The 10,448-nt window shown below is 45.7% G+C and overlaps 8 non-coding genes across 8 annotated transcripts; all 8 read right to left on the bottom strand.

The window, feature by feature from the left end:
* Positions 1–1,425: 1,425 nt before the first annotated feature.
* Positions 1,426–1,497, bottom strand: trnap-ugg (transfer RNA proline (anticodon UGG)). Its single transcript has one exon. It is a non-coding gene; the product is annotated as a tRNA-Pro (tRNA).
* A 1,107-nt stretch (positions 1,498–2,604) lies between these two features.
* On the bottom strand, positions 2,605–2,676 carry trnap-ugg (transfer RNA proline (anticodon UGG)). Its single transcript has one exon. It is a non-coding gene; the product is annotated as a tRNA-Pro (tRNA).
* Positions 2,677–3,761: 1,085 nt separating this feature from the next.
* trnap-agg (transfer RNA proline (anticodon AGG)) lies at positions 3,762–3,833 on the bottom strand. Its single transcript has one exon. It is a non-coding gene; the product is annotated as a tRNA-Pro (tRNA).
* A 1,085-nt stretch (positions 3,834–4,918) lies between these two features.
* On the bottom strand, positions 4,919–4,990 carry trnap-ugg (transfer RNA proline (anticodon UGG)). Its single transcript has one exon. It is a non-coding gene; the product is annotated as a tRNA-Pro (tRNA).
* Positions 4,991–6,067: 1,077 nt separating this feature from the next.
* On the bottom strand, positions 6,068–6,139 carry trnap-ugg (transfer RNA proline (anticodon UGG)). Its single transcript has one exon. It is a non-coding gene; the product is annotated as a tRNA-Pro (tRNA).
* Positions 6,140–7,239: 1,100 nt separating this feature from the next.
* Positions 7,240–7,311, bottom strand: trnal-uag (transfer RNA leucine (anticodon UAG)). Its single transcript has one exon. It is a non-coding gene; the product is annotated as a tRNA-Pro (tRNA).
* Positions 7,312–8,388: 1,077 nt separating this feature from the next.
* Positions 8,389–8,460, bottom strand: trnap-ugg (transfer RNA proline (anticodon UGG)). The gene has a single exon. It is a non-coding gene; the product is annotated as a tRNA-Pro (tRNA).
* Positions 8,461–9,521: 1,061 nt separating this feature from the next.
* trnap-cgg (transfer RNA proline (anticodon CGG)) lies at positions 9,522–9,593 on the bottom strand. Its single transcript has one exon. It is a non-coding gene; the product is annotated as a tRNA-Pro (tRNA).
* Between the last annotated feature and the right edge of the window lie 855 nt (positions 9,594–10,448).

Here is a 10,448-nt window from a genome sequence, read left to right as displayed (position 1 = left end):
TATTGGACCAGGGCTGAAAATGATTTCTCCTGATACTTGCATTCCTTGAAAAAGGGCCTTTCTGATAAGCAGTCTAGTATCAATGCGTTGCTTATTATGAGATGGACTCGTCACATCACAAGATGGTTTCGCCCAGCAATCGACTAACTATGTGGTGAAGCTTGGTTGGTGACGTGGAGGGTTTGCTGGTTTTCACCGCCAAAGTTGGTACTCCAAGTAACTATATCAAAGATAGACTAAACCTGAAAGCGTGGATTGCCAGAAAAGGGGCTTTTGTGATAAACAGACTAGCATCAACAAGCTCCTTTATCAGAGCTGGACTGTTGGACTGTTGGACGTCACAAGATGGCTTTGGACTAACGATGACGGGAAGCTTGGTCGTGGTGACTGGTGTCCGAGCAACGTGGCCCTCGGTTACAGAAGGACAAGATGACAGAAAAGCAAGGGCTCAGTAGGGATTTGAACCTTTTGGGACCTCTCGAGAACCACACAGCCAAGCTAGAACCAAGTAGATAGTAGCCAAGGGTTCCTTTAGTTTTAACCACCCAGAGGTAGCCTATTCGACGTAAAACCTGGGCTCGTCCGGGATTTGAACTCGGGACCTCTCGCACCCAAAGCGAGAATCATACCCATAGACCAACGAGCCAAACCCCCTGCACGTGCCAGTTGCTGCACCCCTGGACTTTCTGTATGTATATACGGTTCTGCAGGTTCATGCTAAACTTTTCAGATGGTTGCACAAAATATTAAGGTGAAATAAGGTACAAGTCACCCATGTGTTCTTCAGCAAACTGTCTGGCTTTACTGCTTTCGCTCTATTCAAACAGGGGTATAAGGAAATTGTGTTGGGAGATATTCCGAAGCAGGGTTTGATTGAAATGATTTCTCCTGAAACTTGCATTCCTTGAAAAAGGGCCTTTCTGATGAGCAGTCTAGTATCAATGCGTTGCTTGTTCTGAGATGGACTCGTCACATCACAAGATGGTTTCGCCCAGCAATCGACTAACTATGTGGTGAAGCTTGGTTGGTGACGTGGAGGGTTTGCTGGTTTTCACCGCCAAAGTTGGTACTCCAAGTAACTATATCAAAGGTAGACTAAACCTGAAAGCGTGGATTGCCAGAAAAGGGGCTTTTGTGATAAACAGACTAGCATCAACAAGCTCCTTTATCAGAGCTGGACTGTTGGACGTCACAAGATGGCTTTGGACTAACGATGACGGGAAGCTTGGTCGTGGTGACTGGTGTCCGAGCAACGTGGCCCTCGGTTACAGAAGGACAAGATGACAGAAAAGCAAGGGCTCAGCAGGGATTTGAACCTTTTGGGACCTCTCGAGAACCACACAGCCAAGCTAGAACCAAGTAGACAGTAGCCAAGGGTTCCTTTAGCTTTAACCACCCAGAGGTAGCCTATTCGACGTAAAACCTGGGCTCGTCCGGGATTTGAACCCGGGACCTCTCGCACCCTAAGCGAGAATCATACCCCTAGACCAACGAGCCAAACTCCCTGCACGTGCCAGTTGCTGCACCCCTGAAATTTCACTGGGCTCTATAAATGTATGTCTATACAGTTCTGCAGGTTCATGCTAAACTTTTCAGATGGTTGCACAAAATATTAAGGTGAAATAAGGTACAAGTCACCCATGTGTTCTTCAGCAAACTGTCTGGCTTTACTGCTTTCGCTCTATTCAAACAGAGGTATAAGGAAATTGTGTTGGGAGATATTCCGAAGCAGGGTTTGTGATTCCCCAGAGAGTCGCAACAAGCTATCGGCTATGATATCTAGCGAGAAAATCCTTTGTTCATTTAACCACGATTTATTACCGCTGCAATAACTCCATCAACAACATTCTGCTGGAAAGGAGAAATCCGTAAACAGCGTTTTTGCAGACTGATTTAGTCTCAATGAGGTTGTTTTTACTGAGAGAAGGACAATTCCTGGCACGAGCCAAAGAACTCAAAGGAAGTCAATATTAAGTGTCAGGAACTCGGAAAAGACTTTGACCTCATGATCTGTGTGCAAGATCCTCCATTTTTCCTATATTGGACCAGGGCTGAAAATGATTTCTCCTGAAACTTGCATTCCTTGAAAAAGGGCCTTTCTGATAAGCAGTCTAGTACCAATGCGTTGCTTGTTCTGAGATGGACTCGTCACATCACAAGATGGTTTCGCCCAGCAATCGACTAACTATGTGGTGAAGCTTGGTTGGTGACGTGGAGGGTTTGCTGGTTTTCACCGCCAAAGTTGGTACTCCAAGTAACTATATCAAAGGTAGACTAAACCTGAAAGCGTGGATTGCCAGAAAAGGGGCTTTTGTGATAAACAGACTAGCATCAACAAGCTCCTTTATCAGAGCTGGACTGTTGGACGTCACAAGATGGCTTTGGACTAACGATGACGGGAAGCTTGGTCGTGGTGACTGGTGTCCGAGCAACGTGGCCCTCGGTTACAGAAGGACAAGATGACAGAAAAGCAAGGGCTCAGTAGGGATTTGAACCTTTTGGGACCTCTCGAGAACCACACAGCCAAGCTAGAACCAAGTAGACAGTAGCCAAGGGTTCCTTTAGTTTTAACCACCCAGAGGTAGCCTATTCGACGTAAAACCTGGGCTCGTCCGGGATTTGAACCCGGGACCTCTCGCACCCGAAGCGAGAATCATACCCCTAGACCAACGAGCCAAACCCCCTGCACGTGCCAGTTGCTGCACCCCTGGACTTTCTGTATGTATATACAGTTCTGCAGGTTCATGCTAAACTTTTCAGATGGTTGCACAAAATATTAAGGTGAAATAAGGTACAAGTCACCCATGTGTTCTTCAGCAAACTGTCTGGCTTTACTGCTTTCGCTCTATTCAAACAGGGGTATAAGGAAATTGTGTTGGGAGATATTCCGAAGCAGGGTTTGTGATTCCCCAGAGAGTCGCAACAAGCTATCGGCTATGATGTCTAGCGAGAAAATCCTTTGTTCATTTAACCACGATTTATTACTGCTGCAATAACTCCATCAACAACATTCTGCTGGAAAGGAGAAATCCGTAAACAGCGTTTTTGCAGACTGATTTAGTCTCAATGAGGTTGTTTTTACTGAGAGAAGGACAATTCCTGGCACGAGCCAAAGAACTCAAAGGAAGTCAATATTAAGTGTCAGGAACTCGGAATGATCTGTGTGCAAGATCCTCCATTTTTCCTATATTGGACCAGGGCTGAAAATGATTTCTCCTGATACTTGCATTCCTTGAAAAAGGGCCTTTCTGATAAGCAGTCTAGTATCAATGCGTTGCTTATTATGAGATGGACTCGTCACATCACAAGATGGTTTCGCCCAGCAATCGACTAACTATGTGGTGAAGCTTGGTTGGTGACGTGGAGGGTTTGCTGGTTTTCACCGCCAAAGTTGGTACTCCAAGTAACTATATCAAAGATAGACTAAACCTGAAAGCGTGGATTGCCAGAAAAGGGGCTTTTGTGATAAACAGACTAGCATCAACAAGCTTCTTTATCAGAGCTGGACTGTTGGACTGTTGGACGTCACAAGATGGCTTTGGACTAACGATGACGGGAAGCTTGGTCGTGGTGACTGGTGTCCGAGCAATGTGGCCCTCGGTTACAGAAGGACAAGATGACAGAAAAGCAAGGGCTCAGTAGGGATTTGAACCTTTTGGGACCTCTCGAGAACCACACAGCCAAGCTAGAACCAAGTAGATAGTAGCCAAGGGTTCCTTTAGTTTTAACCACCCAGAGGTAGCCTATTCGACGTAAAACCTGGGCTCGTCCGGGATTTGAACCCAGGACCTCTCGCACCCAAAGCGAGAATCATACCCCTAGACCAACGAGCCAAACCCCCTGCACGTGCCAGTTGCTGCACCCCTGGAATTTCTGTATGTATATACGGTTCTGCATGTTCATGCTAAACTTTTCAGATGGTTGCACAAAATATTAAGGTGAAATAAGGTACAAGTCACCCATGTGTTCTTCAGCAAACTGTCTGGCTTTACTGCTTTCGCTCTATTCAAACAGGGGTATAAGGAAATTGTGTTGGGAGATATTCCGAAGCAGGGTTTGTGATTCCCCAGAGAGTCGCAACAAGCTATCGGCTATGATATCTAGCGAGAAAATCCTTTGTTCATTTAACCACGATTTATTACTGCTGCAATAACTCCATCAACAACATTCTGCTGGAAAGGAGAAATCCGTAAACAGCGTTTTTGCAGACTGATTTAGTCTCAATGAGGTTGTTTTTACTGAGAGAAGGACAATTCCTGGCACGAGCCAAAGAACTCAAAGGAAGTCAATATTAAGTGTCAGGAACTCGGAATGATCTGTGTGCAAGATCCTCCATTTTTCCTATATTGGACCAGGGCTGAAAATGATTTCTCCTGATACTTGCATTCCTTGAAAAAGGGCCTTTCTGATAAGCAGTCTAGTATCAATGCGTTGCTTATTATGAGATGGACTCGTCACATCACAAGATGGTTTCGCCCAGCAATCGACTAACTATGTGGTGAAGCTTGGTTGGTGACGTGGAGGGTTTGCTGGTTTTCACCGCCAAAGTTGGTACTCCAAGTAACTATATCAAAGATAGACTAAACCTGAAAGCGTGGATTGCCAGAAAAGGGGCTTTTGTGATAAACAGACTAGCATCAACAAGCTCCTTTATCAGAGCTGGACTGTTGGACTGTTGGACGTCACAAGATGGCTTTGGACTAACGATGACGGGAAGCTTGGTCGTGGTGACTGGTGTCCGAGCAACGTGGCCCTCGGTTACAGAAGGACAAGATGACAGAAAAGCAAGGGCTCAGTAGGGATTTGAACCTTTTGGGACCTCTCGAGAACCACACAGCCAAGCTAGAACCAAGTAGATAGTAGCCAAGGGTTCCTTTAGTTTTAACCACCCAGAGGTAGCCTATTCGACGTAAAACCTGGGCTCGTCCGGGATTTGAACCCGGGACCTCTCGCACCCAAAGCGAGAATCATACCCCTAGACCAACGAGCCAAACCCCCTGCACGTGCCAGTTGCTGCACCCCTGGACTTTCTGTATGTATATACGGTTCTGCAGGTTCATGCTAAACTTTTCAGATGGTTGCACAAAATATTAAGGTGAAATAAGGTACAAGTCACCCATGTGTTCTTCAGCAAACTGTCTGGCTTTACTGCTTTCGCTCTATTCAAACAGGGGTATAAGGAAATTGTGTTGGGAGATATTCCGAAGCAGGGTTTGTGATTCCCCAGAGAGTCGCAACAAGCTATCGGCTATGATATCTAGCGAGAAAATCCTTTGTTCATTTAACCACGATTTATTACTGCTGCAATAACTCCATCAACAACATTCTGCTGGAAAGGAGAAATCCGTAAACAGCGTTTTTGCAGACTGATTTAGTCTCAATGAGGTTGTTTTTACTGAGAGAAGGACAATTCCTGGCACGAGCCAAAGAACTCAAAGGAAGTCAATATTAAGTGTCAGGAACTCGGAATGATCTGTGTGCAAGATCCTCCATTTTTCCTATATTGGACCAGGGCTGAAAATGATTTCTCCTGAAACTTGCATTCCTTGAAAAAGGGCCTTTCTGATGAGCAGTCTAGTATCAATGCGTTGCTTGTTCTGAGATGGACTCGTCACATCACAAGATGGTTTCGCCCAGCAATCGACTAACTATGTGGTGAAGCTTGGTTGGTGACGTGGAGGGTTTGCTGGTTTTCACCGCCAAAGTTGGTACTCCAAGTAACTATATCAAAGGTAGACTAAACCTGAAAGCGTGGATTGCCAGAAAAGGGGCTTTTGTGATAAACAGACTAGCATCAACAAGCTCCTTTATCAGAGCTGGACTGTTGGACGTCACAAGATGGCTTTGGACTAACGATGACGGGAAGCTTGGTCGTGGTGACTGGTGTCCGAGCAACGTGGCCCTCGGTTACAGAAGGACAAGATGACAGAAAAGCAAGGGCTCAGCAGGGATTTGAACCTTTTGGGACCTCTCGAGAACCACACAGCCAAGCTAGAACCAAGTAGACAGTAGCCAAGGGTTCCTTTAGCTTTAACCACCCAGAGGTAGCCTATTCGACGTAAAACCTGGGCTCGTCCGGGATTTGAACCCGGGACCTCTCGCACCCTAAGCGAGAATCATACCCCTAGACCAACGAGCCAAACTCCCTGCATGTGCCAGTTGCTGCGCCCCTGAAATTTCACTGGGCTCTATAAATGTATGTCTATACAGTTCTGCAGGTTCATGCTAAACTTTTCAGATGGTTGCACAAAATATTAAGGTGAAATAAGGTACAAGTCACCCATGTGTTCTTCAGCAAACTGTCTGGCTTTACTGCTTTCGCTCTATTCAAACAGAGGTATAAGGAAATTGTGTTGGGAGATATTCCGAAGCAGGGTTTGTGATTCCCCAGAGAGTCGCAACAAGCTATCGGCTATGATATCTAGCGAGAAAATCCTTTGTTCATTTAACCACGATTTATTACCGCTGCAATAACTCCATCAACAACATTCTGCTGGAAAGGAGAAATCCGTAAACAGCGTTTTTGCAGACTGATTTAGTCTCAATGAGGTTGTTTTTACTGAGAGAAGGACAATTCCTGGCACGAGCCAAAGAACTCAAAGGAAGTCAATATTAAGTGTCAGGAACTCGGAATGATCTGTGTGCAAGATCCTCCATTTTTCCTATATTGGACCAGGGCTGAAAATGATTTCTCCTGAAACTTGCATTCCTTGAAAAAGGGCCTTTCTGATAAGCAGTCTAGTACCAATGCGTTGCTTGTTCTGAGATGGACTCGTCACATCACAAGATGGTTTCGCCCAGCAATCGACTAACTATGTGGTGAAGCTTGGTTGGTGACGTGGAGGGTTTGCTGGTTTTCACCGCCAAAGTTGGTACTCCAAGTAACTATATCAAAGATAGACTAAACCTGAAAGCGTGGATTGCCAGAAAAGGGGCTTTTGTGATAAACAGACTAGCATCAACAAGCTCCTTTATCAGAGCTGGACTGTTGGACTGTTGGACGTCACAAGATGGCTTTGGACTAACGATGACGGGAAGCTTGGTCGTGGTGACTGGTGTCCGAGCAACGTGGCCCTCGGTTACAGAAGGACAAGATGACAGAAAAGCAAGGGCTCAGTAGGGATTTGAACCTTTTGGGACCTCTCGAGAACCACACAGCCAAGCTAGAACCAAGTAGACAGTAGCCAAGGGTTCCTTTAGTTTTAACCACCCAGAGGTAGCCTATTCGACGTAAAACCTGGGCTCGTCCGGGATTTGAACCCGGGACCTCTCGCACCCAAAGCGAGAATCATACCCCTAGACCAACGAGCCAAACCCCCTGCACGTGCCAGTTGCTGCACCCCTGGACTTTCTGTATGTATATACAGTTCTGCAGGTTCATGCTAAACTTTTCAGATGGTTGCACAAAATATTAAGGTGAAATAAGGTACAAGTCACCCATGTGTTCTTCAGCAAACTGTCTGGCTTTACTGCTTTCGCTCTATTTAAACAGGGGTATAAGGAAATTGTGTTGGGAGATATTCCGAAGCAGGGTTTGTGATTCCCCAGAGAGTCGCAACAAGCTATCGGCTATGATATCTAGCGAGAAAATCCTTTGTTCATTTAACCACGATTTATTACCGCTGCAATAACTCCATCAACAACATTCTGCTGGAAAGGAGAAATCCGTAAACAGCGTTTTTGCAGACTGATTTAGTCTCAATGAGGTTGTTTTTACTGAGAGAAGGACAATTCCTGGCACGAGCCAAAGAACTCAAAGGAAGTCAATATTAAGTGTCAGGAACTCGGAATGATCTGTGTGCAAGATCCTCCATTTTTCCTATATTGGACCAGGGCTGAAAATGATTTCTCCTGAAACTTGCATTCCTTGAAAAAGGGCCTTTCTGATAAGCAGTCTAGTACCAATGCGTTGCTTGTTCTGAGATGGACTCGTCACATCACAAGATGGTTTCGCCCAGCAATCGACTAACTATGTGGTGAAGCTTGGTTGGTGACGTGGAGGGTTTGCTGGTTTTCACCGCCAAAGTTGGTACTCCAAGTAACTATATCAAAGGTAGACTAAACCTGAAAGCGTGGATTGCCAGAAAAGGGGCTTTTGTGATAAACAGACTAGCATCAACAAGCTCCTTTATCAGAGCTGGACTGTTGGACGTCACAAGATGGCTTTGGACTAACGATGACGGGAAGCTTGGTCGTGGTGACTGGTGTCCGAGCAACGTGGCCCTCGGTTACAGAAGGACAAGATGACAGAAAAGCAAGGGCTCAGCAGGGATTTGAACCTTTTGGGACCTCTCGAGAACCACACAGCCAAGCTAGAACCAAGTAGACAGTAGCCAAGGGTTCCTTTAGCTTTAACCACCCAGAGGTAGCCTATTCGACGTAAAACCTGGGCTCGTCCAGGATTTGAACCCGGGACCTCTCGCACCCAAAGCGAGAATCATACCCCTAGACCAACGAGCCAAACCCCCTGCACGTGCCAGTTGCTGCACCCCTGGACTTTCTGTATGTATATACGGTTCTGCAGGTTCATGCTAAACTTTTCAGATGGTTGCACAAAATATTAAGGTGAAATAAGGTACAAGTCACCCATGTGTTCTTCAGCAAACTGTCTGGCTTTACTGCTTTTGCTCTATTCAAACAGGGGTATAAGGAAATTGTGTTGGGAGATATTCCGAAGCAGGGTTTGTGATTCCCCAGAGAGTCGCAACAAGCTATCGGCTATGATATCTAGCGAGAAAATCCTTTGTTCATTTAACCACGATTTATTACTGCTGCAATAACTCCATCAACAACATTCTGCTGGAAAGGAGAAATCCGTAAACAGCGTTTTTGCAGACTGATTTAGTCTCAATGAGGTTGTTTTTACTGAGAGAAGGACAATTCCTGGCACGAGCCAAAGAACTCAAAGGAAGTCAATATTAAGTGTCAGGAACTCGGAATGATCTGTGTGCAAGATCCTCCATTTTTCCTATATTGGACCAGGGCTGAAAATGATTTCTCCTGAAACTTGCATTCCTTGAAAAAGGGCCTTTCTGATAAGCAGTCTAGTATCAATGCGTTGCTTGTTCTGAGATGGACTCGTCACATCACAAGATGGTTTCGCCCAGCAATCGACTAACTATGTGGTGAAGCTTGGTTGGTGACGTGGAGGGTTTGCTGGTTTTCACCGCCAAAGTTGGTACTCCAAGTAACTATATCAAAGGTAGACTAAACCTGAAAGCGTGGATTGCCAGAAAAGGGGCTTTTGTGATAAACAGACTAGCATCAACAAGCTCCTTTATCAGAGCTGGACTGTTGGACGTCACAAGATGGCTTTGGACTAACGATGACGGGAAGCTTGGTCGTGCAACGTGGCCCTCGGTTACAGAAGGACAAGATGACAGAAAAGCAAGGGCTCAGTAGGGATTTGAACCTTTTGGGACCTCTCGAGAACCACACAGCCAAGCTAGAACCAAGTAGACAGTAGCCAAGGGTTCCTTTATTTTTAACCACCCAGAGGTAGCCTATTCGACATAAAACCTGGGCTCATCCGGGATTTGAACCCGGGACCTCGTGCACCCGAAGCGAGAATCATACCCCTAGACCAACGAGCCAAACCCCCTGCATGTGCCAGTTGCTGCACCCCTGGAATTTCACTGGGCTCTGTAAATGTATGTCTATACAGTTCTGCAGGTTCATGCTAAACTTTTCAGATGGTTGCCCAAAATATTAAGGTGAAATAAGCCAAAGAACTCAAAGGAAGTCAATATTAAGTGTCAGGAACTCGGAAAAGACTTTGACCTCATGATCTGTGTGCAAGATCCTCCATTTTTCCTATATTGGACCAGGGCTGAAAATGATTTCTCCTGAAACTTGCATTCCTTGAAAAAGTGCCTTTCTGATAAGCAGTCTAGTATCAATGCGTTGCTTATTCTGAGATGGACTCGTCACATCACAAGATGGTTTCGCCCAGCATTCAACTCCAAGTAACTATATCAAAGGTAGACTAAACCTGAAAGGATAGATTGCCAGAAAAGGGGCTTTTGTGATAAACAGACTAGCATCAACAAGCTCCTTTATCAGAGCTGGACTGTTGGACTGTTGGACGTCACAAGATGGCTTTGGACTAACGATGACGGGAAGCTTGGTCGTGGTGACTGGTGTCCGAGCAACGTGGTTACAGAAGGACAAGATGACAGAAAAGCAAGGGCTCAGCAGGGATTTGAACATTTTGGGACCTCTCGAGAACCACACAGCCAAGCTAGAACCAAGTAGACAGTAGCCAAGGGTTCCTTTAGTTTTAACCACCCAGAGGTAGCCTATTCAACATAAAACCTGGGCTCATCCAGGATTTGAACGCGGGACCTTTTGCACCCGAAGCAAGAACCATACTCCTAGACCAACAAGCCAGCCCACTGCACATATTTGTTCCTGCACCCCTACAATTTCACTGTACCCTATAAACATAT

Source organism: Pangasianodon hypophthalmus, chromosome 12 (assembly GCF_027358585.1).
Source record: "Pangasianodon hypophthalmus isolate fPanHyp1 chromosome 12, fPanHyp1.pri, whole genome shotgun sequence".
Classification (NCBI taxonomy): Eukaryota; Metazoa; Chordata; class Actinopteri; order Siluriformes; family Pangasiidae; genus Pangasianodon; species Pangasianodon hypophthalmus.
The sequence above is the reverse complement of the archived record's forward strand: the minus strand, read 5'-3'. Positions and strand labels throughout refer to the sequence as shown.